This window comes from Pygocentrus nattereri, chromosome 11 (assembly GCF_015220715.1).
Source record: "Pygocentrus nattereri isolate fPygNat1 chromosome 11, fPygNat1.pri, whole genome shotgun sequence".
NCBI classification, from domain to species: domain Eukaryota; kingdom Metazoa; phylum Chordata; class Actinopteri; order Characiformes; family Serrasalmidae; genus Pygocentrus; species Pygocentrus nattereri.
Window position 1 is genome coordinate 37,721,939 of NC_051221.1, and position 23,083 is coordinate 37,745,021.

General features: G+C 39.9%; 1 protein-coding gene across 7 annotated transcripts in view; it reads right to left on the reverse strand.

Moving 5' to 3' along the window:
* The window catches only part of anks1b (ankyrin repeat and sterile alpha motif domain containing 1B), a 272,382-nt gene that overhangs the window by 23,817 nt on the left and 225,482 nt on the right, over positions 1 to 23,083 (reverse strand). The gene's annotated exons all lie outside the window — the stretch shown is intronic.

The following is a 23,083-nucleotide window of genomic DNA, read 5'->3' on the forward strand; positions in this document are numbered from 1 at the left end:
CAAACACATTGTAATGTTTGCATTTATCTTTAAAACGTGCAAAAAAAGATGAGTCAAATGACCCAGAGTGAACCAGGGCATATTCTAAATTCTCCCAGCATTTAAATGACAAAAAACTAAGCAAATGTTTGTGTTTGCTTGTGTTTGTTTGGTCAGTGTGGTCCAGCATTCACACACTGCTGGCCAGCAGTAGAATGCCATTACTCCAGTTCAGTCTCCCATCCCAACCACATTTTTATACAGCACAGCATCAATTCAAAGGGGGTGGTAAAGAGGAAGCACAGTATGCTGGAAATGACAAACTGAGCTAAATACAGCAGCAATTATATTGTACATTACCATAAAAAAGCATCTCTCGTTTTTTTCTTTCTCTTCACTGGAAGCCAGGCGTCTATGTAATCGTTGGTGAACTTTTCAGAGGGACGGGCTCTCAGCAGTGTTCTCATTAACCTAGTTTAAAAGCCCAGCCAAAGCGTCGGCACAAGCAGCCCACATTCAGCCTCGGCCCGGTCTGCATGTCCAAGACACAGGCTTGTCCATGGGGAGTTCTGGCTTGGGTAGTTATATTCTCAGGGCAATATACTGGAGAACATACATATAGATGTGTTCTAGCTTTGCTGCATACCCATATCATCTTTGACACCAGCAAGAACCCCCTCTTCTATCCTGCAATCAAACGGTAACTACAGTAATATGCCTGCACGTTCAAGTATGCATGTTCGCTCGGGTTAAATCCATTAACTCAGATCCATGACCTCATTTCACCTCTCTAACCTGTCCATTTTCTTCAGATAAATGACAACTCAAACCCTAACATAATCGAAAAAAATAACATGTGAAGAATAAAATGTGCCTTAACTTTTGCACAGGCTACATTTGATTTAATTTACTAAAATCTGTAGGGCAGTGTTTCCCAATCTGGGTCCTCAGGGCCTCAGATGGTCCACATTTTTGCTCCTACTTAACCCGCAACACATAGGGATGAAGGAAAATTGGACTCTGTCTGAGGACTGAGTTTTAAACACTGTTATAGAAGATGTGTAAACTTACTTTTACTTAGAAAATCAACAAAACATAGATTTTTACCAGGGAAGACCAAACATTTGCAGATGACTGTATATGATTTAATTGATTTATTGTTTTGTTATATCAGTGAAATGTTTTGTTTTAGCTTTAACCTATCATGGCAGTTTGTAGAGCAATTTGCATTAGATATAGGCGTTCTTGCACCAATGGCCCAAGTCATACAGTATGCAAATGTTTAGGTGCCTATAAATTACAAGTTTATTTGATTTTCTAAATAAAAATAGGTGACATGTCCCCTATAGATCACATACTTCGAGACATGTTAACTTCTCACTTTATCACTAGTATTGCTGTACCATCTGTTTGAGTCAGGGGCAGGAGAACAGTCACAAACCAAGAACTACAATCTGAGTGTGGTTGTTTGTGTCTAAATCCTGAGGAAATAATTTCCACAAAGGCGTGCAAAAACGCTACAGTACTAAAGTTATACAGAACTCTAATCGACTCTTATGAACCGTATCACAAAAGTCATGATTTGAATTAGAGAAAGATTAATCTGATTACATTAGTGTTTATCTGAAGTGCCCATGAGGCCTGAGTGTTTGTTTTCTGCCTTTTAGTGGAGCTACATCTTTAGAGACGGCACAAAATGCATCTACTTCATTTATTTATACGACCTTTACCTAACCAGACTAGCCAATTAAGAGCCGATTCATAATCACTACAGCAGCCAGGCAGGCAGGCTTGGCTGGCCTTCCATCCAGATGGAGGCACCGACTTCCTCTTCCTCTGCGCTATGTTTTTTTTTTTTTTTCAGAGTAATTGCAGCAGTTTTAGAGTTCAGTTGATACTTTAATCCCATTAGATTAGAGAGAGTGAAGAGGAACAGGGCTGATTAGAGGATTAGCCTCAGCGGACAGGGAGTGTGACCGTAATCGGTGCCTCTTGGGACAAACACACCCATGCTGGCGCGACCCTGACACGAGGATAAGAGCAGCCATGAGGAAAATGTACAGGACATACGTACTTACTTATATTTAAAAATACATTTCCCTGTATTCCAAATCATCACAGTTGGGAAAACCTTGTATCCTGATCATTTTTTTTCAGAAATGTACTGAATTTGATTGTCACGATTGGCTCTTTCATGTGCTTGTGTTTTGGTCTTGTCCATGTGCTATTTGTTTTGATTCCTTCCCGGTCCTGCCCCCTTGTTTCCAGCTCCCGCCCTTGATTGTTCCCACCTGTGTTTACCACCTGTGTCTTGTGAACCCTCGTTATCCTTGTTGTATTCAAGTCTTGTATTTTCCTTAGTCTAGTGCTGGTCTTTGATACGTTTGATGTATTCACTGTCTTGTATGGTGTTTAATCTTCCGGCCCCCGCTGTTTGTTTAACCTGTTTTCATTTTCATTATGTCTGTCTCTCCTGCTCTCCGTGTTGGCTCTCTGACTGCCTCGACCCTGGTTTTGGATTTGCCCCCAATAATTCTCGCTTTTCTCTGCATATGCGGCAGTCTCCTCATCGCTCCGTGTTACATTGATAATGCCAACTGCCGTTTATATTATGTGAGCATTTCATGATGAACAGTTAACAAAAATCAGGAAAAAAATGTTCTATTTGCCAGACAGTGATGAAACATAATCAGCCAAGATGTCTTTGGTGTCTGAAGTTTGCTTCCTCACTACTGTTATCTATAAAAATGGGCAAACACAGACAAAATTCAGGCTTTAAAATGACTACAACTACTATGAGCAATGGCTACTACTACTGTGTGCTGTACTTCTGTGCATTCTTTTGTCCACTGTATAGATCATCATATTGTATAGTGTCTGAAATCCCACAAGCAAGTGTCCTGTTAATATGTTTAACTTCAGGTGGTTTGAAGCAAGTGTGAGATGATTTGAACAGTTTGCACAACACTAATTTGCAAGCTATACGCTTCCATTGCTTATTAGCTACATTAGCCACTTAGCTTCAGTGCAAAACCAGAGAAGAACATTTCAGATACTAAACATGTATTGGCTACATCAACTCTATTTGGGGAAGCAACTAACGATGACTTTTACAATTAGTTAATCGTTCATCTTTTTTTCAATGAATCAATCTAATGATTATGTTTCTGCTATAGTGAATAATCATTTATACAAGAAATGTATTTCTGTTTTTGTACAGTTAAAAACGAATATTTTAATTGGTTAATAAAACACCCAAATGGTTAATAAAATAAACTGTTACTTAAAACCTTTCTATTATTTCTTGGTTTATTATTTACTCTGTCTATCATCATTTCTGTCATCATCTGTTTTCCTTATCTGTTACTGTTTATATGATTCTGAGTAGGGCAAGTCTGTCTGGTTGACAGTATATCACTGGGACAAAACTTTATATCTTCACCTTTGTAGTCTTTTATTCTATTACATCATTTAAAAGTTCAAGCTGCCTTTTAGACACTGAAAATTTCACAATGAGAAACAGTCCAAAAACCTTTGGAAAGTCTTTTTACTTTAACAAGTTTTTTTTCTCCTGTAATTACCATTTTTGAGATTTTGTTTTCCGACAGCAATGATGCACATTACTGGCTAAAGATTTTGCATTAAAGGCTATGGCTGATATAACCCACTGGCAAGACTGTATATTTTACAGATTTTATGTTTTAACACACAACATTACTGTCCAGACAGCATCCTAAAACAGACTAAACATTGTCCAGTGCTCCAACACAATAAAAAATGTGACAATTTTTAAAAATAGTCAACGTAGTTGACTTTATCTAATCACTGCAGCCCTGCTTAGATCAATTTCTTTGATTTCTTAAATGAAATAGGTCTAATAGCTGCAGCCCCAAGTAGTTGAATTTCTTGAAAATGTTTTCATTTTTTGACAGTGTATTACTTTAAACGAATGTCTGTGTTTCTAAATGTGTCAAGCTAATTAATGTCTAAACAGAGAGAGCATACACAACAGCATTACATAAAGAAAACTTGTGGTCTTCAAAGGATCAGCCTAGGTCAGACCAATACCCCATAGACACATCACCCCACATGATCTCATGCCTGGAGCCCAAGAAGACAAAACCAGTGGAGCACAGAGTGAGCAAAAGCACAGATGATAAGTTCTCTGCTAATTGAGGCCTCGAAGGCTGAGAGGCCTGGCTGATCACACACAGACGGATGGGAGCGACATGAAAGCAGCTTTGTTTCTGCTCACTGCACCATTGGAGCATTGGATTTTTAATGACCTCGCAAACACAAAGTCCTTCTCCCTTCCTCCCATCGCTTCTCTTGTCTTTTTATCTCTGTCCCACGCTCCATTGCTCCATGACCCAAACAACATCTTACCGTGACCCAAACTCCACCCCCACCTCCTCGATATTTCACATTTCAGTCCTGTTCTCCCATCATTCACCCAACCCCCACCGCAACATCATCTCTGGGTTATTCAAGAGGAGAAAGAAGCATGAGCACTCTGATTGGGTAATGAGCTGGGAGGCTTAGATATGATTGGTCGGATGACCCACGAGCAAAAGCAGGAAGCTGAAGGCGTTTGTGTTTCTTCTGGTTGAAGACACATGGCCATGTCTGTCTCAATTGTCAGCCAACTCTTCATCTTCGGGCCATGGTCAGAGACACTTACATCATACAAACACATTTCCATCACACAGACACAGACACAGACACAGGCACACACACACACACACACACACACACACACACACACACACACACACACACACACACACAGGGGTCCAAAAGTCCAAGACCACTTTAAAAATCTAGGATAAACAAAGAAACATTATCATTACTTATCAAAGTCAAATTAAGAGGAAATATTCAATATTCTGCACTATTTCTAGGTCACTAGTAAAAGGTCATGTTCAAACAACCCTCAGGAGGACTCAATCTACTGATCAGAGGCTTTTACACAAACCTATGAAGTGTTTCGAGAGCACGCTGTCATTACAGCAAAAAGAGGACATGCGAAAAGCTAAAAACTCTGATATTCATAAAAACATTTAAAGATTCTGCTTTTCACTCAATTATGCTGATAATATATTTTGGAATGACACAATGTATTAATGTATTAAATTACAAGGAATGTAGAAAGGAAGCACTTTCCCCCCGTCTCACATATCCGGACCCCACTGTTTTTTTCTCTGCTATTTATATTGTATACACTGATCAATAAGCTACGTGTGTATTGATTTTGTGAGTTGTCTTCATAGTAGGTCTGGGCAACAGGGCCATGTAACTGGATGTTGGTGAAGACTGACAAGTAAGCAAAAATAATTTTATTGATTGCTAAATATTTGCAAAATATTATTAACTGTACATTAAATGTTGCTCACTTTTACAGTTTTTTATTAAAATGTTTTTTATTTTTAACCTAGAATGGACATTTCTGCCATTTGTTCTACTTTTTTCTCTTAATCCTTTTCACATCAGCCATAAAATTCAATTTCCACCTGTTGTGGAGGTCCAGAATTTACAGAATACGTTTTGATGAAAATGTGTTTGATTTAGAAAACTGAAAGCAAAGTGGATTTTCATCTCTGTAGGTGAACAAGTAAGTCAATATGTATAAAAGTGTGTTTATTGTGTAGATTTTTTTATTGTGGCAGTTATAAATGATTGACATGAAGAAAGCTGCAGTTGTGCTTTCTGTTTTGTCTCTGCATGGCTGTATATGTAGAGAGATGTGAACGGTTTTCACTCTATTTTTTACCCCTCATTGCTCACTAGCAGCTCAACACAATCACATTTCACACAGAGAGCCAAATGTCCCAGTCAATTTGTGGATTATTAATTCAAAATACCTGAGTCAATACTTGAGCCACTAGGAGGCTGCAGATAGGGGTTAATTATGTAATTTCTAAAGATGTTTCTGCATTTATTTGATAAGGAATGTCATCTAACAAAAGCCAATTTTTTTATTCTGTTGGTGTCACTACCTTTTTGAACAAGAAAACACATTCATAGGAATAGAAGTCACACATCAGTCATGTTTTCTTGTTACTCTGAATAAACAAAACAATAACAAGCTCTTACTGACCCGAACTGCACTCTGAGTCTTACCCTTCCAAACTGCGCTTTTAGCAGTATGAAGTTTTTGCCAATTTTTTGTGTGTCATATGAAGAGAAGCAACAGCTATGAGCTCAACCAGCACAAGCTCATGAACACCCATGTGTAAAGTCACAACTTTTAAATTAGAAGTGATTTATGAGTCATTTATTACCAAAAAGTGTTGTTACTGAGTATTATTTGTTTTTTCTTTAAAGATTTTCAGTCTCAGTTTAGTGAATGTTAACACTGAAACATCTAAAGAAAGTATAGAAAGTAGGTTTAAACTGCATGTTTGAGGGGGTCCAGTGTGTGTGGGTGTGTGTGTGTGTGTCTGTGTGTTTAGGTGTTGATAATGGATTTTTTTGCAGAAAATACTGTGCTAATTATTTTTATACAAGCACTATTTCACATATTTGGCAAATATCAAAGGCAGTGCCTTTTCTCAGCATCAGCTATGCATTTATCATCTCCCAGTGCATAATAGCCCTGCAAAAGCCCTTGACTGCAAGATCTAGCTAATGGGAAATCAATACTCTCATCACTGCAGATGACATATGACTGACATTATGCGCCAAGTAACTCATAGAGAGTGTAATGAGGTCTGTGTTTGTGTGCTCTCTCCATGTGAGAGTGATTCAGTACAGCTCATATATCCATTCATTGCCATTATTCATATTTCAGGCCATCTCCCAGAGTGTAACTCTATCCACACCAGCACACGGTGAGAGGAGGAGAGGCTGTGGGTCGAGTATGAAGTACAATAGTGGTTGTGACCGGTCACAACTGCTGCCCTCCACTGTCCATCACTGTTATCAGTTAGTGTCCAAAAGGCTGCCAGTATCTTCGTGAATAAACCACATTCATCTCCAAATCCATTTATAACCAGCGCCTCCCAACCAGGGGACAACTGGAGAGGAACCAGAGTCAGGCGGTTACCTAGCAACTACAGAGGCAGCGCTAGGGCTATGCGTAAAAATCCGCAGGCCTCCAGGCACAGTAAAGCAATATATACTGTACAACAGAGCACCAACGGCACGAGGGCTGACTAGCAGCACAGACGTGACGGACCAATGAGAAAACGTGTTTCATTTAATCACTGGCCAATAGCAGTAAGGAAGCGCAGGGGATGAAACTGTGTGCAGTGTGTGGGAGAGATCAGAGACGGAGAGAGGAAAGCAAGCAGAGAAAACAAGACACACATAAAGGCATAAGAAGCCAGCAATCTGCTCAGCATTCACACACGCACACACAAGTAAATGAACAAACACAAATACACACACTCATCCTCACACCTCCCCACCAACTCATACACACATGCTAAAGTGGGAATATTACTGGGGTAGGCGACGCTCGAAATCTGTCGCTTCTCAGTAGCTGAATAACTGCAGAGGACTCTGCAGCACAGACATTTGGCCTTTTTCAGTTTTTCCAAATGCTTTCAGTGAATGCACACTAAATAGACAAAACCCCCCAAAGCTACAGCACACTGCACACGTCCACCCTTTATGTACTTCATTTCCAGTCAGAAAGGTCATTAAGTAGTACAAGACATTGATTTTTTAACATCAACAAAACAAACAGTCACCTCTCTTAACTTTTTGAACTCCAGTTCTGAAAAGTCCCATTTTTTCACTTATTTCCTATTCATGTCCTCTTCCTTATACAAGTGGGTTAACTTCTATCCAATCCTCCTAATAACTTGCACTTGTACTGGCTGTTTTGACTAAATAAACGAAGAGTGTCCAAACCTCGGCATCATAAATCCCAAAAACTAAAACCTACATATCTCTGCTGTCGGGACAAAACCTCATACTTCCACTTTTGACATTTTTCAGTTTTTTACATAATTTGAAAATGCCTGTAGTCCTTTATACTGTATATAAATTTCATTATGAACCCACCAAAAGAAATGGCCAAAAATGACTTGGTGAACATCTGGTTCCATTGACTCACATTAAAAATAAAGTAGGTTTTTTCCTTCTCCTGTGCACATTTTGGAGATACGAGGTTTTGTTCCAACAGCAGTGATGTATACATTCAAGTTGCATCTAACCTGCATTATTGTCATTGTTGTGAGAACAACCCAACAAGAAGAAAGAAAAATAAACTGGCTTTAAAAGGCAAAAACTCACATTCTATTATGCCCTGTTACTTGTATTTCAGTAAAGAACAAACTGCTTATAGGACAAATGTTAAATCCCCTTTGATGTGGCAGAATTTGAGTCTGTAACACTGGTTACTGGTCTGACAGCGTGTGTGAATGCTGTGTCCTGGCCTCTCGTACAGCTGTGTACACTGCTGAGAGAGTGCCATAAGGACACACAGCATGCAGATTAGCTGTGGGACATTCATTCAGCTTAGTGTCATTCTGCCCAGTGTCCAGACCACACCAGCAGAGCTGCACTGGACCAAGGCCTGCATGGTTACCTTCATTACATCAATCATATTTCACATTATTACATTAGACTGACTGGCACAGAAGCTTAGCCAGCTAAATATACCCTTGATCTCAACTATGAAGGGTTTCCATGCCTACCATTTGGAATAGTTTCAACCAGAACTCCAGAGGGCGCTCTGAGAGCTAAAAAAACACAGCCTTGCGCTGAATAACATGTTTTCTGGTGACACTTACAAACAGCCAGGTTAGGCCCTGGTGCAGTCAGTATTAATTATTGCTTTCATATGAAATGACAGCAACTCCACTAACATCTGGAGATGTTCATTTTTTCATTCTGCTATAAAGATATACAACACATGTTCGACAGCAACAACATGCACCCATGGCTTGAATGAGGTGCTAACGGATTTCTACGCAGTATGATTTGTGTCAGATGGAAATCAGGGAGAGCCGTGATGAGATTGGTTAACACAGTGATGTATCACCATTGTTTTGTTTGAGATGAGGAAGGATTGCGGTGTCAGACATAATAGGATAAAGTGCAATCCCCACATTCCCCTTGCTGTCATTAGCTTGGCTTATGAAATCCATTAAACCGAGAAGCAACATCCACTTTAATCACACCTACTAAACCTGCTAGGACATGCAAAAGGAACTGTTCAGGTTCTGAGAGAAGTCTCAAACTAATCACCAGCACACATTCCTCAAGCAAATATGTTGGCTGTTCCCTTTAGAGAGTTCAAAAAGTGCAATGTGCCCACTGGTAGTAACAAAGGAGCACATATCATATCAGAAATGTAGGCCAATGTGGAATGAGTTGACCACTCATTTATGATTTGAGACGTCTCTGGACCAACATCGCCCATGAATGAGGATCTTGAATGCATTTCTGCCTGATCGATCTGTCTCTAAAGTTTAGATACACATACATTCGGATTCGTCTTGTAAATGATTCAAACTGTGTTGTATCTCCTGCAGATTGAGCAACAGCTGGTGTTTTTGTAGGGGAATGAGAGTGCAGTCCTGCTGCAGTCTGTCTGAGACACTGGGGTCTTTGAGTAATGCAGACTTTGTGCATAGTCTGTGATCCACACATTGCATGCACAAAGTATTTTGGGGAATAGCATTTGCATTTGAAATTAAGCTTGGTGAAGGTGCTCAAATCATAATGAAAGCAGCATTACTCAGATGAACTAACCACCAAATCAAACTACACCATATACAGTCAGTCTACAACCAACCAATCACCATGCAGGGAGAACATTAATGCTTCATTAAGTCGCATGGCCAGGAAGTAAGCATTTTTCAATGAAATCAACCTGCAATGGGTTTAGAATCAAATAACATGCTCTACCAATCCTCACCAACAATAGACCAATCAACCACATCCTGTAGAACTTGGATCCACTGTAGCACTCAGTAAGCCCAAAAGCTGCCAATTATGAGCAATCAATCAACTTGTTTTCTCAGAATCCCCATCAGATTTGGGTGACTGCACTACTTGTCACTGGACTATCAGAAGATTAGGGGGGGTATTTATCTGGATTTGTGGTGTTGATGTGTGAAGGTCAGAACTGGCTACAATGGCTTCAACAGAGAAAAATCACAAAGGCAATATTTTCAATCAGAGAAATCCATTTTGCTCTACACGTAAACCCACAGGAAAAAAGGATCAAAAAGAGATCTCCTGAAAATCTTTCTCATACACAACAGTGAGATCAGAAGGAACGACAAAGGAGACTTTCGCAAGTCTCTCCTGTGTCTTAGATGTTTCTCCTGAGCAAAAGAGCTCAGTAATCTCACATGTCTCCTCCTGGGTTTTAGTCGAGACTGCAATAAAGCCGCACGCTGTGCTCAGATTTGCCAAAAATAATAATGATCATCTTTCTCTGCTACTGAGCTCTCATCACTCCTTTTATCTCTCCTGTATCTCATGCATCCGTTTTGTTTAAGGAGAATCACCTCAGCCATCAAAGAGCAACATCTGAGCAATACGTTTTTCCTGTGGTTAAAAAAACTTCTCTAATAAAATTAACTTCAGGTTACACTAATAACTGCATGATAGAAAACTTCAATTCCACCAGACTGAGTGGTAGAGTTTGGAGTCCACTGCGGAGAGCTTATCTCAGCTGAATGCGAGCGGCATAGTGATGAGATTACTACAGTGCCGCTCCAGCACTTCAGCATTACAACAGCTCAATGCACTTCTATTAAAGCATAACTTCAGCTCCATTCTCTTCTGCATAATTCAGTCTAATGGGAGCGGTTTACTGCTCGGCACGCTGAACTCTGACACCTGCAGATCATGAGGACTCGGTGGGGTACATGAGGACGCATATACACATGTACACAACGAGAGTAGGAGAGAGGGAGAGGCAGAGAGTCTAGTGCAGCCCAGATTAGATCTAGGAGAAGAAAATAAAAGCAGGTACTGCAGCAATCTGAGAACAAAAGGTTTCACAGCGCATTGATCCAAAACACTCGGCCGTAGCGAACTCTCCTTTATTCCCTCGTCCCCCTCCCTCTGGCTGTCACCCGCACTCTTTCATCTGCTCCTACGTGTGTGTCTGAGTGAGCTGTGAGCCCTTACCTGGATTCCTTGTGGTTGTAGATGCGGAGGAATTAATACAGTAATATCCTGGGTTCTTCAAGAAGATGCTTCCCTACACCAAGCCGCTCTTTAGACAGAGCGTTACACCAGTCTACCACCTACAGCCTCTCTCTCTCTCTCTCTCTCTCTCTCTCTCTCTCTTTTCTTTCAGTTAGATAGCTGTAATGTTTCTTCTGAACACACAAGATGAAAAGAATTCAGCTCCTTCCTAACAAAATCCAGGCCCCTTCTTTCTCTTTCCCTCTCTCTTTCCTCTTTCTCCAGTCTCCTCACGCTACTAGATGTTCTCCAGCGCCTGCTCTCTTCCTCCAGCTCCAGCCCTCTCTGTCTCAACACGTCTCTCTCTCTCTCTCCTACTATCCCTCTCTTTTTCTATCCCATTTGCTCTCTCTCCCTTGCTCTTGGTCCGGCGCTCCTCGTCCTCCCTCTGCCTGGTTACTATGGATACTCTGCTCCCATCCAGAGAGAAGCTGGTCCACTTCTGCAGATCAGCGTCTCCGCAGCCATGCGCCTTAATGCTGTAAAACCTCTCTCTCTCTCTCTCTCTCTCTCTCTCTCTCTCTCTCTGTGACTCTGTCAGAGCTGCTGTTTAACCCTCCCACTGCTGGTGCTCAGCTACAGCCCGGTGCAGTGAGAGATGAGAGCGCTCAAGATATCCAGCAGCAGCACCTCAATGCATATACATCAATCAAGCGTGATAATGCAACATGCTTCAGTGTGCAATGAATGATTAACGGCTAGAATTCTTCTCTCCTTCTCCTCCGTGCTTATCTTTCTCTTTGTTTCCTTGCTCTTCATCTTTTCTCATTTTTCTCCTGTCAAACTTATGAGATTCCTCACTATCCAGGGCTGCACAGGCAGAACAGTTTAAAAACCACAGAGCGAAAAATGCATAAACAACAAGAACAGGCATGATTGTGCATGACAGGAATACTTTGCATGCTTTGTTTGCTGTGAACATGTGTGTGTGTGCGTGAGTGAGAGAGAGAGAGCGAGAGTGCAAAAGAAAGAGAGAAGTGAGAGAGACACAGAAAGAAAGAAAGGTGTTGCTCCAGTGAGCTGATGATGCTTTGGCAAAATAACTATTATCATACCAGTAAAACTTACTAGACTGAACTGAACTGAACTGAGAGCCAGAGTGAGAGAGACAAAGACAGAAGGAAAGGGAGAGAAAGTGAGACATTGGGAAGAGTAAGAGAGAGAAACAGACAGAGAGAAACAAAGAGAGAGAAAGTGAGGGAATAAGAGGGAGAGAGCAAAGAGAGGTAGAGAAAGACAGAGATAGTGGGAGAGAAATAGATACAGAGGATATATATATATATAGAGAGAGAGAATGAGAATAGATAGATAGATAGATAGATAGATAGACAATGAGAGAGAGATGCATTTGAATGTGTCAGCATGAAGAGTATATTTGCAGCAGCTTATATAAACTCCAGCTCTAGTCTACGTCACCATCACTGCATCTCTGTGTCTTGAGCGCCTCAGTGTTCAGAACAATCTTATCTCTGAACCTGACCATTACACCAGACTCCAAACATGCTAGCAGGGTACGTTAGTGTAACACATGAGCCCACACACTCATCCACCCACACTACTACACGGACACACACACACACACACACACACACACACACACAAGCGTGATACTACATGAATACAGCACCGCTCACAGAATGAAAACATTATTACATGCACACAGCAGGCTTTTACTCCTACCTCATTTACACATAAACACACACACACACACACACACACACACACACACACACACGCACACACACACACACACACACACACACACACACACACAAACAAATCCTCACAGAAGAGCACAAAATCAGTATTCAGTGCATTCTGAGCTACTGAGGAAAGTCATTTATCTCAGTGAAGACACAGCATGCAAGGGTGCTTGAAAGTACACAATATATATAATAGGCAAAAAATATTTTATTAAATATCTCAATCTATACGGTTTGACAATAAGCCTGTCACCATCATAAAATTTAAGCTGACCATTAATTGCCATGTAAATAACAGCAAGTAACAATTTAATTCTCTTTCAGTTTATTGTATGCAGAAAACCAAATTGGCAGATAAGCTACCTTACAAAAATGACGATACTCAGCTCCCAGCTGATCACGGAGACAGCTCAAGCTCAAATAAACAAATGTTACTCACTGCTGACCTCTAAAGGTGTTATTATTTTTATTCAATGTTTTGCATGTTTTAGTGTGCTGCGCTAATACTTTCTCTTTAAGGACTAATATCCACATCTCAGGAAAGAATAATGTGACGGCAATTATCATTACTTATCACAATATCGATAAATATTGTCAAACTGCCCATCTTTAGTGTGTGCATTTGGGACATTAAGAGATGTTGGTATAGTTCTGAGGTTGTGAAAGGAGAGAGGAAGTGTGAGAGGAAGAGACACAGAGTAATAAAGTGTGTGTGTGTCTGTTACAGAGTGTGTGGTGGATAAACCTGCTGTGTTAACGAAGGCAGTAGCCATCTGCTGGAGTGGGGAGAGACAATCTGCAATCTGTGCTTTTGGAAAGGTGATGGAGGAGGTAATGAACACAGCAACACAACACAAAGGACATGAAAACTCGTAAAACACACGCACACTCACACGCTCGCACACGTGCGTCACACACACACACACGTCAGATTTGAATCACCCGTACTTCACGCAAGTGGTCTCTATGGTAACTACTGCTAGCAGTCATGGCAACAGGGTAACAGTTATCAGAAAAAAGGAGCTAAACTATTATTACTGGCTTGATGACTTTTGGCCGCCTACCATAAGAACCCCAGTGACGCCACTGCATCCTCACTGGATGCTTTTAAGCTCCTTGAAGAAGCACACGCACTAACCTGATTCTACATGTCAACACCACCATGCAAATGTGGGCTAATGCAGAGTTACTGGGGTAATTCACAACAATGAGATCAACACAATCATGGTGTCATCATGGTAATCAAGTGAGTAGAGTATTAATAAACAATTTGCTATTAGCAACGTAATTAATGAGCTCTGAGTTGATTTAGCTTGCCTAGAGGATTGCATCCTATTACCAGGACGCTGGTTTAAATGACAACCATGCCACAAGCATCCTTGATGATCAGGGATGGAAAGGAGGGGTCAGTGGTCACTAATCCTTCTTCTATAGATCTACTACCCTTTAGAGATTAGCTGCAAACTCAGTCCCCCACACTTGGTCCAGCTAATGATTGCCTTCAGACATACATGATGAGATAGCTAGTTTTAGTTCGGAGGTGAAACTTGCAGGAAGAGCAGGGTCAGGGACCACTGCCTCAGTTGCTCTCTACCGAACAAACACAGCGATGCTGCCCAATTGTGGGCGTCTAAGATTCAGGTCACAGATCTGAGCAGTCAGTGTTGTCCTACAAGCTTGTTCGGCGGCCATATGACGTTGCAAGCACAGAAGATCAAAGCGAGGTTCATGTGTATTGAACGAATTTGCTTTCTTTCTTGCAGACTGCAGATCTTACTTGCTAAGATAACATTCAAGCAATTGGATGGGAATTGATAATGACTAACATTGGAGAGATTCATGAGCTTTATGTTTTTGTATTAGAATCATGAACATTTCAGTAAATACACACACACACACACACACACACACACACACACACACACACACACACACACACACACACACACACACACACACACACACATTTTCTAAGCCGCTTCTCCCGGGGGGGTCATTTCAGTAAATAGCAGTATTTAATGTATTCACTTTGTAAACAGCCTTTGTATATACTATAAAAATTATTCTAGTGCATCTATGATATATTAAGATAAATGTTATGTCAGGATCAAGCTAACCATTTTCCAAAAAGGTATCTACTTATTACAGTTTTGACTTTTGAATACATATTCTTTACTTTGTATGCTGCACGTGAATTTGTATCCTTCAGTACATGGTTTAGCTTACAGTAACACTACAGCCTGTTATCTCTGCTGAGCTGGTTACTTAAATTGCATTCTTTTATAGGGTGTATTTAGGATGGTTTCAGCCTGTCTATTTCATATCAACTCAATTGTAAACATATATTTACTTGTGCATTCTCTATGCTGCTTAGTCAAAACTAAACCTTACTAGAAAGTTATTTGATGTATTTGTAAAAGTAATGAGAAAGAAAGTGGGACAAAACCTACTTGGTCCACTGAACACTTTGTCTGAAATTCATGCATGTCTGTCTCAAGTCATATCAGCGTGTTCACTCATTCTATAAAATACAAACCTCTAGAAAATTGCATGTAAACAATGTTATTGTCTTTGTCATGTGTTACAAAATATCCTGGCTAATAATTATGGATGTGCATGGGTACTGAAGTGCTCAGTTAACTCAGTTTGAGGTGCCAATATTCAAATATTGATATCAGTATTTGGGCATTCATTATATTTCATCATTTCATCATGGGAACAGAAAATATACAGGCCAACAAATATAACGTGATGGTTTTGCCTTGGTTGTTTTGGAACAATAAAACGCTTTTATTTGTGTTCCTTTGTGTGCTGCTATAGTTTCTGCAACACCAGTACTGTCACCTAAAAAGGCAGACATACAGCCCTACATTACCTTCAGCCACCTTGTTTTTCCTTGCACGTGGTTCATCACATATCAATATACTTGAATATCAAAATGAGTTGGAAGGCACATCCTTATTCATAATCAGCCAATTCATCTGTAAAGAAATCAGAAGCAGCCATAAAAATGAATGATTGCTGCACCTTTAAATGCAGACTATTTAAACCAACACCCTGATAAAATGACTACAACCCTGGGCAATATGGTGATGCAATTGGATATCATCGATGATGGACAAGTAACCCAATACCAGTGTGTAAAAAGCAATAATATCTGTTTTGGGAACTGAGAGAACTAACAAGGACCAATTTACTGTTAAACAGCTTGTAAGGTGTCCTCAAGGTGTCCTTGAGCAAGACACCTAACCCCCAATTGCTCCCCAGGCACCGTGGATAGGGCTAGTGTGTGCCCCCTAGTATGTGTGTATTCACTAGTGTGTATGTGGTTTCACTTCACGTATGGGGTAAATGCGGAGGTGGAATTTCACCGTTTGTGGGATTAACAAAGTATCACTTAACTTAAATATGTTGTGAAATTGGGATTCAAGTTTAAAAAGTGTGCGGGCATGCACACCAATAGTCTGTTTTTCTTTGTTTGAGAGAAAGAGAGAGAGAGATAGATTTGTTGAGAAGCTACCTGTTACTAGATCTCACTGCTATGGACTGTAATGTTAGCTTTAACACATGGCTTCCCCTTCTACTTATTTAAAAATAATCTTGACGTGCTTTGGAACTTGGAATAGCTTGTCTCAAACTGATTTGCTGCAGTAAGAAAACAAGCTAAAGAGCTTGGATATAGCCCTAGAGCGGCTAGCTCTAACCTGGAGAGAAAGTTCCTCTGATCCTCCTCTATGGCTGTTGTTCTCAGAAAAATAATTAAAATAAATTTTTAATTATTTTAAAAAATAATTTTCACTCTTAATGTTTTATTCACTGAAAAAGTGGATGTTTAGGTAGGTCAGTGTAAGACATGTGGACAGAGCTGCTACATGTTCAGACAAGATGAAACAAGGCTGTATGTACATGAATCCTAAAGCTGACTATAACCACAGCCCCAAGACCAAACTGAACTGGAGAGTGGAGAAAGGACGTCTCAGACGTTACTTGTCTCACACGTTATTTGTTATTTGAATCCAGGTTTGACTCAATACAGGCTATCCTACAGTCATCATCTACTTGTGTGTGTGCCCAGAGATAATTAAATTCCACTCCACCCAGTTCTGCGGTGAGGTTGGGACGGATACATATGTAATTGAGAAACTGATGTCTGGCATAATTAAATCTGGATGGCTTGAATTGAGGCTACAAGAGCCATAATTCTAACCACAACCATCATCACAGGCCCACACATGACAATAAACATAATCCTATTATAATTGTGACTGAAAACCAAAACAAGGAGTCCTAAGACATAACTCTGAACTACATATTTAACTATGGAAATGTTTAATGTAAGAAACTGGAAGTTAATACTGACTAGGTGGCCTATTTAAGAGAAATAGTCCAAATGCAATGAACACCCAGGAGCCATTTATACTACTGTAATGTAGGGCCTAATGCTCTGAGCAGAACATACTTTTTGTCATTAGTGATGTGACAGGGGAAAATAAAGTACGCAGAAATTGGGGTCAGGTAGCAGGCGGTTGGAACACGCTGCTAGCAGAGCTGTTGTACCTGCTGTTTGAAGAACACATAAATCTTTGTGATTCACGTTTGGGAACTGTGTGAGAACAGGAAGTGAAGCCAGGTTTGTACCCTGCTGATTGGACCACACGCTGCTTCAACAGAACTGAAAGTGATTCAGCTGGTTCCAGTTAAATGGAAGGCAGGTATACAGGTAACCTGTACAGAGTAGGCTAAACATGCAGAGAACCTCCTAGAGTGTCCACATCCTGTAATTCGTACGAGCATATAAATTTAACGTAACTCAATAAGTACACAAACTGGGTGAGGCCTCCAGATTGTTTTCTCGAGCTTACTGTCTGCTAATTATAATCAGTGGCCGCAGATGTTTCTCTCTGAAGCTGCTTCATAACGGTCAGAATCAGAGGCTAATAAATTATAATATGCCTGAAAATATTACCAATATAAAAAGGGTAAGACCTTATTGATAGACTATCCACACTGGAACATAAGCGTTACCATTATAGAACATTTTTATAAAGCAATGCTTGAATGTTTATAAACACCTTATGCCAGTAAATGCAAAAATACATATTTTCCGTAGTATTACATTTCATTGACATAAGCGGCCTTAAACTGAAGTGAAGGGCGTGTGCTCCACTTCTAACACTGTTAGAAAGCCGAAATTCTCAAGTACATTTTAGGCCACTAGGCAGAGAGCCAACTAAGTGCTGCTATTTCGGTTCCATAGATGATTATAATGCCCTCAAAAGCACAAATACACATTTTCCCATACAAAATGTGAATGTAACATACCGAAGAACCATAGGATATCTGTACTTTATACTTCAGTAGAGGGCAGTGTAGTGCCTAACATTTTGGTCAGCGTTTCTAATAGATTTAGTTCAACAAAGGAAGCATAGAAAGACTACTACAGCTGTCTAAAGGCTAAAGATAAAGAACATCGTAGAAAAGCAATGACGAACAAGATCAAGCTCATTTTACCTCCTTATGCTCCAACAGATGCAACGAATCAAATTTTTATCATGTCTGATCACAGATAACTCTTCACAAACCTGCTGTCTTTGAGCAAACTGTACTGCATGTTGAAGTGTTGTGGGTAAACTTGCAGACGGCCTTTTACAGAAATAAGAGTCAGTACTTTTCCATTCAGCACTGATGGCTTCAAACAGTTGAAAAACATTGCCAAGCTAGTTTAAGGAGACACCAAATATTCTCTTCAGGGTTTAAATCTGGACTCCGAAGGGCCCAAAATCATTTATGAGTACAAGGACAAATTCGATGTGGTTTACCCAACTAAAAAAAGAACTTTTGACTAAACTAAGAAGTCTGAGCCGGCTGAACTCTAGCGCCCCCTAGTTGAGTTAACGTAAGAAAAGCTGTGTAATATGTTATAAGTGTATAAGTTACCTTATAAACTTAAGTTGAAATGACTTTCCATTTTTTACAGTGCAACAAAGATACATTGTTAAGTAGCATCACTGTGTATGGTGACGTCTGCACAGTGTAAGGGAGCCTATACATGGGGATAAAGCTGTAATGAAAATGCTAACATGTTGAGCCCCACTATGAACACTGTTAACCTCAGCAGCTCTCACACACACACACACACACACACACTCACACAGGTCCACACAAGTGTGGAATGCAAGTAAACCTCTACCGAGAAATGAACTGTGCACACACTAACACACCCACTCTTTGATGTTTGGACAGCAGCTCAATGCTTTTCTCTTGAATAAAACATGAGAATTTCTCCAGACTCACAGCTCTGCTTAGAAGTTTTCCACCAAAATCCTTCTTTTCACATAAAAATAACACTCCTAAAAGCTCTGTGTCCCAAAAGCCCTCCAATCAAAGTGCATTCCCTAATTACTTCTTTTCCCTCATCTCTATCAGACAGTCCAAACAAGTCACCAGCTCTTTCGCTGCTCCTCACTGTTACTGCATCTATCTGGGAAAGGGGTCTGAAATGAGGTGCATTAGGGCCATCTAGTGGTGAGGTGCTGTTAAATAAAGGCCTGGTGCACCGTGAGCAGTGAGACTCTTACTGCTCAGGACATATCACTCCTTGGCTGGAAAATCCCATGCCAGGCCGCCCCCTTTGCCAGCCTTTAGGGTGGAGCGCAAATTTGTTTAAATTTGCTGTAGCTGAGCTGCAGTGTGGGTACCATCCAGGAGAGTGTCCAGGAGCAGTCTGCTTTCTCATTCCAACTTCAACCCTGAGTGCTTCATTCAAGAAACAGTTGGGCAAAAATTCAAACTAAAACAATGCCAAAACAATAAATAAACTCTTATTCTACCGTTCTGCTGTATTAGTTCCCACAGTAAAATAAACAGATAACTAAGCAAATAAATAAATAAATAAATAAATACACAATGAAGTATTCTTTACTACTACATGTTTTTGTCATAATCTATTTAAATCCAAGGCATTTATTAAGCTGAATAAATAAAATATATAAAAATGTTTAATAAATCATAATTTATAGGGTACTTTCTATGGGAGGTGTCTGTCCCATATCCTAATCCCTAAATTTCAGTTTTCATGTCATTATCGAAACACAAAGAGTTTTAGTCCATAGGCAGAGGTTTACTTTAGCCACACCCCTGCATTTTAGAGCAGGCCACATAGTGAGCAGTTAGATGACATTGTTAGGAAGTAAGCGTGTCCCAAAGCCTAAAAAAAATCAGTGAAGGTTTACATGCACTCAGTAATCCATAATCGGATTTCTGTAATTATCTGATTTTTCTAAGGGTCATGTAAACACCATACTCTGATCTAGAAATCTGATTTAGAAATCTGATAAAGAGAGCTGGATTTTATCTCAGTAATCAGATTTCTTAGTGTGTGCAAACAATTTCTATCGGATGTCTCGGTCTGTGCATGTGCGAGAGACGGTGGACGTCGTGAGATGGCAGAAAAACACAGAGGCGCTGAAACAAAATATGAAATAAAGGGTTTAAATGTTCTTCATTTTCTAGATGATGTACTTTTAAAGTTTTAAGTAAATTTGCACAATTAAAAAAAAAAAAGTCATAGAATGAAGTTTGAGTTTTATGTTATGTTTATGTCATGTCTTCCTCTGTGAGTTTATTGGCTAGTTGCAAAGTAGAAATCTGATTACTGCACCACTCATGTAGACCCAGAGTTTCACGTTACCTCATTACTCAAGAGCATGTAAACCTGATGATGATTTTCTGCAGTTATCGGGTTATTAAGTGCATGTAAACGCACTCAAAGTGTAATGTGTCACTAATGAGACAAGTATTTTCTCCAATTAAGTAAATTTTGTGTTTTAATTCAAGGATTCAAGGAGATTTTATTGTCATTCGCATCACATGGTACATGAGGTGGAACGAAATTAAGATCTCATGGTCCAGTTTACACCCAAGAGCTGTTATTAAAATAGATAAATATAAGCAAATAGATACAAAAAACACAAAATAGAAAAGTACACAAGAGAGGGAGAGTAGGAGAGTAGGCAGTTAGCAGCAATATGAAGTCCAGAGTGCAAGTTTGCTATAGCAGCATGATATTGACTTAGAGCAGTGGATAAAGTGGTAGTGACAAAAACGAAGGTTATCAACTTATTATGATGTTATGTTGTTTGGGAAAAATAGAGGCTCAAATACAAATTCAGGGAAAGGCCACTGTTTAGCTGCTTCACCCGCAATCAGCTTCTGTCTTTGAGATTCTTGACTAACTAGAGCTGCAGCACTGGTCTGCCTCAGCGTGGCCCTATAGAAACTGGTTCCCCCAGTTGGTCTTTGTAGCCTAGAAACTGTAACTGTATGCCCAGAATACCTCTGAAACACTTTAGAATCTGCCATAGTGTATTTTTAAAATGTGAAAACTTGACCCACTCATGAGCCTTGGTTCCTCCCAAGGTTTCTCCCTCAGCTCTGAGGGAGTTTCTCCTTGCCACCGTCGCCCCCCTGGCTCGCTCACCTGGGGGTTTTTACATTCATGTTAAAACTTTGTCTTTTCTGGAATTCTGTGAAGCGGCTTTGTGACAGCATCAGATGTAAAAAAGCGCTACAAATAAATTTGATTTGATTTGAAAATGTGTTTTCAACAATGATTTTGAACCAATTTTGTATAAATGATCCCTACACTGTCAAAAAAGAACTAGGCAATCAGTTAAAACATAATATGTTCTTTAGACATCAGACAGGCCCTGGCTAAGCAATGTCTGAGTTCAAAACAATAGTGTACATTAAAATTTTCTATAAATGATCACTTTAAGGTTTTCTTACAAATGACTAATTTCTGATGAAAAGTTTAATTTAAAGTACCTCAGATTAAAGCCACAGAAATAAACATTATTCAACAATAAACATAAGTGACACATCACATCAGGCTTATTACGAAGCTGTGATCTTGAAGCAAGCTCTACAGTCAGCAGCATCATTGACACACAAGCTGCATCTCACTGATGTTGAACATTATCCTCTTCCTTCCCTGCTTCCCTTCCCTCAAAGGAGCTTTGCAGTGATGTTTCTGTGAGTGAGCTCTTGTCGCAAGGTCAAAAAGGCCATGCTGTGATATTTTAATAATCCCCACACAAACACAAATCTATTTCACCAAATCCTCACCGCAGAGTAGAATTAATTAACAGATCACATACAACAGAAGCTCTGGTTTCAAACAGAACCTCTTCAGGTCAAATGGGATTATCTAACAATGACGCATCACAGTTATCGCAGTAATAATCCAGGAATCATGCTGTAATTTTATCTTAGATATTTCTCACTAATAGCGCAAAGAAATTCTGTTAAATATACAGATTCTAAACTTTCAATCGGCAATACACTGATACTGAAACAATATACAATATACTTTTTTGGACAGAAAAACAATTATTGTTCTCTTTTTCTGCTTTGGAAACAGACAAAAAAAGCCAAAGCATAACTGAATCTGTTGATACAGAATGCAAATAAACTTGTAATATTCCATTTAAACAGCTAAAAAAAAAAAAGTTAATTTCTACAGTTGTACTCCATTAGCAGATGATTCTAATGTGCCACAGTGTCTCCAGTAGTGCAACACTCTCTGTGTCTCATCATTATGACGACAAACATCCTGTCGTACCATCTCCATGTTCCCTTTCTCTCCACCTCCCTCGTCTTCTGCTCCTCGCTCATTCTCTCAGTGACACAGCCTTCGCTGCTCCAGCTCTCTGCATGCACCGTTAGCATTTCTCTTTACTCTCTCTCTCACACAAAACCACACAACACAAAACTCCTGCTTGCCCAATTTTCTAACACTCCCCTGGCAGTCATCTCTCTCTCTCACTGTGAGAGTGTGTGTTGGTAATTTGCAGGATTTGCAGTACAGATTGCTGTTGGCTGAGCTGGGGGACAGTACCGCTCTCTGATGTGAACTGTGTTCAGACACTCATTAGAGGAAATTCACAAAGCCCCTTTAGTGACCCCCCAGCATCCCCCCATCACCCTATCACACACACATACAAATGTGCACACATACAGAAGAGACAGAAGGTAGAGAGAGAGGAAAACAAAGAGAAACAATGAGAGAACGAATGAAGGAAAGAGATAGAAACAGAGAAAAAGAGAGGTGTGTGTGTGTGTGTGTGTGTGTAACAGTAGGTGGAAGGAGAGAGAAAAAAACAGAAAAGAAATATTTAGAGAAAGGAAGAAAGAGAAACAAAGAAATACAGTAAGGGGATAGAGAGAGAGAAAGAATGAAAGAA